This window comes from Carassius carassius, chromosome 39, assembly GCF_963082965.1.
Source record: "Carassius carassius chromosome 39, fCarCar2.1, whole genome shotgun sequence".
Classification (NCBI taxonomy): Eukaryota; Metazoa; Chordata; class Actinopteri; order Cypriniformes; family Cyprinidae; genus Carassius; species Carassius carassius.
In genome coordinates this window covers 17,379,042-17,385,315 of record NC_081793.1, presented here as the reverse complement: position 1 = coordinate 17,385,315, position 6,274 = coordinate 17,379,042, and positions in this window count along the sequence as shown.

Below are 6,274 nucleotides of genomic sequence, written 5' to 3'. Positions count from 1 at the left end.
TCCCTGAAAGAGAAGACGTCTGGATGGGAGCATATGTTGTTCTAGAACTTGGATATACCTTTCAGCATTGATGGTGCCTTTCTAGATGTGTAAGCTGCCCATGCCGGTCCGGATGACATTGCTTCCCAGTTTTCCAAAAAGAACTTGAAATTTTGATTCGTCTGACCACAGAACTGTTTTCCATTTTGCCACAGTCCATTTTAAATGAGCCTTTGCCCGGAGAAAACACCTGCGCTTCTGGATCATGTTTAGATATGGCTTCTTTTTTGACCTATAGAGTTTTAGCTGGTAAAGGCTAATGGCACAGTGGATTGTGTTCACCAACAATGTTTTCTGGAAGTATTCCTGAGCCCATGTTGTGATTTCCATTACAGTAGTATTCCTGTATGTGATGCAGTGCTGTCTAAGGCCCGAAGATCACTGGCATCCAGTATGGTTTTCCGGCCTTGACCCTTACGCACAGAGATTGTTTCAGATTCTATGAATCTTTGGATGATATTATGCACTGTAGATTATGATAACTTCAAACTCTTTGCAATTTTTCTCTGAGAAACTCCTTTCTGATATTGCTCCACTATTTTTCGCCGCAGCATTGGGGGAATTGGTGATCCTCTGCCCACCTTGACTTCTGAGAGACACTGCCACTCTGAGAGGCTCTTTTATACCCAATCATGCTGCCAGTTGACCTAATAAGTTGCAAATTGGTCCTCCAGCTGTTCCTTATATGTACATTTAACTTTTACAGCCTCTTATTGCTACCTCTTGTCCCAACTTTTTTGGAATGTGTAGCTCTCGTGAAAATGAGCCAATATCTCCAAAATGAGCCAATATTTCATTCCATGAGCCAATATTTATTTCATTCAATATTTATGCCATTAATTTTTAACTCACAATTTGTACAGTGTCCCAATATATATATATATATATATATATATATATATATATATATATATATAAAATTCATTTTGGAAGGCAATTTCTTCTAGTTGTGATTGGGTGAAAGCAGGAAGTTAATCCCACACTGAAATTGGTTTATTGTATATAGGGCAATATGTTTGACATTCAGTTTATATCAAATTAACTTCATGTCAAGTTTTGATCTGTTTTTTATTTATTTATTATTATTATTTTAAAAATGTCAGTTTTGATATAAGCCCTAAGTTTTATGTCTTTACAACATCAATGGCCCACTTGAAAGCTCATAAAGGAAAAAAATGAATGTAACTGACTAGGAAAAATGTTTCATATTAAACATTAGCAATTACGAACAACTGGCATTTTGCTGTGTTTGCCACTAGATGGAAAGCAAATGTCACAAAAGAAATTTAATTGTCGAAAAATCACCCTTTTGAGCTAAATTGTCTTGAAATGGATATTCTGGTGTCATATAAAATTTTCCATCATTTAATTGCACTCACCTTTCGCCTCCAGCATTCCCTTTGTAATTTTACAACCTTTTTATACAGTACACATTACATTATAGGTCTATAAATATGCTGAACTTATAATGATTTTGCTAAAATGATTGTTGTTTTCCTTAAATATCCTAAGTTTTGAGGTTTCATTATGCAGAGCATGCACACACATCTATACAGATTCACAGAAGTGTGTGAATATGAAAAAGTCAAGGGGTAAATTGTAAAACAAGTTCCCACGAGAAAGCTCCAGTCGTGTGTCTTACTGCCGGAAATGGTGGTTATGTGGTTTGGGTTTTTATGTAAAGCTCATTGCATCTGCCTGGCGGACACAGTGACAATACCTCTATACATCAGTGACTGTGGCTCTGTCAAATGCAATGTTTGCAGTGTTAAATAACGGCTCTACATTGTCTTATTCCTCTTCTACAAATCTCATCTGAAATCTTCTTCATCTCTGGTATCAGGTAGCAGGTGCTCAAGGGTCAACTACGGGTCAGGTGTCAAAACCCCTTTGAGAATGAGAAATGTGCCCAACTGCAGCCATGGAAAACCTCCTGCGACCGCCAGTGACAGTACAGCTATTAAACCCTTATTATAAAAGAAGAGTTCTCCAAGAAATGAACATTTGATAATAAAAATTTGCTCAGCCTCAGGCCATTAGATGTAGATGAGTTTCTTTAAAGAAACAAGCTCATCTACATCTAATGGCCTGAGGGGGGAGTACATTTTCAGCAAATTTACATTACAAACTATACCTTTAAGCTTTTAAAAGTGCACACTTTTCTTTCCATCCACCAAACAAATTGTTTTAATATACAAGCTCACAGAATGGTGCACTCTGAATACTCTTTATTTAGATTCATCCTCTGTGGAAATACTGCCCATAAGGTCATTGTGTCACTCCATCCTTATATAACGCAAAGCTAATATTAATAAATCATAACTCATGTATTATCCTCTCATCGAACACTGACAACAGGAAGACAACGTAAGCAAGTTTTATGCAATGTTTCTCTTAATAAACAAACTGCTGATTTCTCTTTTTTGTGCAGTAATGTGAAACAATAAGATAACTTGACTTGAGAAAGTAATAACATTAAAATATTTATTTTTGTCACAAAGGTCATTGAGATCAGTTATGCACAATGTAATTTACTCTTAAATGCATTATCCTTATTTATATTTGCTATAAAATAAATTTCATTGGTAGATATTGCATACATGCAGTAGGTAACTGAGTGACTACAGTTCTTGACTGCAGCATCACTCACTAGATTCTAATGGTCTATTGACTCTTCCTTATTTGTGTTTCCCTTCTCCATGGAAAACAATGATCTGCCATTGAGACCCTGTGCATTATGGGAGGCTCTTGAAGATGTCTGTACTCCCATTGGGATTAAAAGGCTGCTTGGCTTCCATCCACATCCACATCGTGAGAAAACACAATTTATTTGCAAAGCAAAGATTGACAGATAGTGGTCTATCAGTCTCACTTCTGTCATTTTATAATATTATATACACTTAGATACAAGTTTCTTGTGTGCAGACATTAACAAAATCACAAGAAGTTAAAGTTAAAAAATAACTTTATGCATTGTTTAATAATTTATTTTTAATCTTTACTGTTATAGAGCACAAAATGTACGTGCAAGTGTACATGAAACTGCACATATGAAAAATATTGCTGTATGTTTATTTACTCTACTTACCGGATAATTAACCATAAAATATTATATATTATATACAACCCAAATTCCGGAAAAGTTGGGACGTTTTTTAAATTTTAATAAAATGAAAACTAAAGGAATTTCAAATCACATGAGCCAATATTTTATTCACAATAGAACATAGATAACGTAGCAAATGTTTAAACTGAGAAATTTTACACTTTTATCCACTTAATTAGCTCATTTAAAATTTAATGCCTGCTACAGGTCTCAAAAAAGTTGGCACGGGCCAACAAATGGCTAAAAAAGCAAGCAGTTTTGAAAAGATTCAGCTGGGAGAACATCTAGTGATTAATTAAGTTAATTGATATCAGGTCTGTAACATGATTAGCTATAAAAGCTTTGTCTTAGAGAAGCAGAGTCTCTCAGAAGTAAAGATGGGCAGAGGCTCTCCAATCTGTGAAATACTGCGTAAAAAAATTGTGCAAAACTTTAAAAACAATGTTCCTCAACGTCAAATTGCAAAGGCTTTGCAAATCTCATCATCTACAGTGCATAACATCATCAAAGGATTCAGAGAAACTGGAGAAATCTCTGTGCGTAAGGGACAAGGCCGGAGACCTTTATTGGAGGCCCGTGGTCTTCGGGCTCTCAGACGACACTGCATCACTCATCGGCATGATTGTGTCAATGACATTACTAAATGGGCCCAGGAATACTTTCAGAAACCACTGTCGGTAAACACAATCCGCCGTGCCATCAGCAGATGCCAACTAAAGCTCTATCATGCAAAAAGGAAGCCATATGTGAACATGGTCCAGAAGCGCCGTCGTGTCCTGTGGGCCAAGGCTCATTTAAAATGGACTATTTCAAAGTGGAATAGTGTTTTATGGTCAGACGAGTCCAAATTTGACATTCTTGTTGGAAATCACGGACGCCGTGTCCTCCGGGCTAAAGAGGAGGGAGACCTTCCAGCATGTTATCAGCGTTCAGTTCAAAAGCCAGCATCTCTGATGGTATGGGGGTGCATAAGTGCATACGGTATGGGCAGCTTGCATGTTTTGGAAGGCTCTGTGAATGCTGAAAGGTATATAAAGGTTTTAGAGCAACATATGCTTCCCTCCAAACAACGTCTATTTCAGGGAAGGCCTTGTTTATTTCAGCAGGACAATGCAAAACCACATACTGCAGCTATAACAACAGCATGGCTTCGTCGTAGAAGAGTCCGGGTGCTAACCTGGCCTGCCTGCAGTCCAGATCTTTTACCTATAGAGAACATTTGGCGCATCATTAAACGAAAAATACGTCAAAGACGACCACGAACTCTTCAGCAGCTGGAAATCTATATAAGGCAAGAATGGGACCAAATTCCAACAGCAAAACTCCAGCAACTCATAGCCTCAATGCCCAGACGTCTTCAAACTGTTTTGAAAAGAAAAGGAGATGCTACACCATGGTAAACATGCCCTGTCCCAACTATTTTGAGACCTGTAGCAGAAATCAAAATTGAAATGAGCTCATTTTGTGCATAAAATTGTAAACTTTCTCAGTTTAAACATTTGCTATGTTATCTATGTTCTATTGTGAATAAAATATTGGCTCATGTGATTTGAAAGTCTTTTAGTTTTCATTTTATTAAAATTTAAAAAACGTCCCAACTTTTCCGGAATTCGGGTTGTAACTTTACACAGTCTTCACATGCATATAATATGCTGGGATTAAATCATCAATTCAGTTATAAACTGAGTCCGAAGGTTGTTGTAAGTAAAGAAATCCATAACAGTATAAAACATTTTTTTAAATATTAGAGGAAAGATTAAAAATGGAATAGAAAAATAAATGTCTATAGCCTTAAGCTGTACGTTCAGTGTGATGGCTCGAACTTTAAAGCTCATTTAATATTAAATAATTGCAGATAAAATTATAGTTTTTAGGAGTTTATATATGGTGAGGCATTCATACAAATTGTAAGGATTTGTCTATTTTACCAAGTTTATTTCGATTAATAGTTAGAAAGGTTTCTAGGAATCACATGGAAGTAGTTAAAAAACATTTATGTTTGACCTCAATCTAGCAAATGATTACATCAGTGGCATGATTTAGGTTATGAAACATCTATTGTCCCACTGTAACAATTACTGGATACATAGTGTTGACTTCATATGGGTAACATTAAGCAAAATCGCTCACATTTTACCTCATCACATTGTAGAAACTTCCTCTCTGAAAGTGTGTCAGACAGTATCTTGATCTAAAAATGATGATAATATTTCAATCTTTTCTCCATAAGTTTTTCTCAGATAAAATTGAACACAATGGCTTCTTTTCTGACTAAAGCATAGCTGGAAATATGAAAAACAATAATCATAAAATGGCATGATACCAAATTTTTTGTTTTGTTTCTGAGCTACAAGTGAACACAATTCATTGATTGTTGAAGATAATAACTCTCTTATCTTATGTGTGTAACGACTGGGTGAAGGAGTGGCAGGAAGCAAGTGCGAGATTAATGAGATTTAATGAAGACAATGAGACAATACAATACTGAGACACAAATAACGCTGGGAGGAATGCACAGTCCAAGATGGTGGTGAGGAATGACGAATCCTGAAAGCGGAGATGAGTTGGCAGCAGGTGTTAGTGGTGTTGCTTGGTGGTGGGCTGCTTAGAGTGGACGGGGTTCCGGGGAGACATGGACATCCAACGCAGAAACACACAAGAAAGCAAGGCATAGGTTACAAACATGAAACAACGCTCTCACGAACACAAGACGCTAGACAAGCCAATATATAGGGATGAGTAATGAGTGACAGCTGTTGCTGATAACAATTAACGGAGATGCCCACAAACTAATCAGTGCTGACGCGTAACACACAGACTTCACCCACAAAAAGCAAAACCAAGAGATCACGGTTTACCAACCGTGACAGTACCCCCCCCCCCCTCTAAGAACGCCTCCTGGAGTTCCCAGAAGGGCCTACCTGCTGATTGTAATCATCAATAAGGGAGTGATCCAGTATGTCCCTAGCAGGTACCCAACTCCTTTCCTCCAGACCGTAACCTTCCCAGTCCACCAAGTACTGGAATCCTCGTCCCCTCCGTCTCGAGTCCAGAATACGATTAACCGAATAGGTCGGTTCCCCATCTACGAGACGCGGCGGCGGGGGAACCGGGGTAGGCGGATTAATA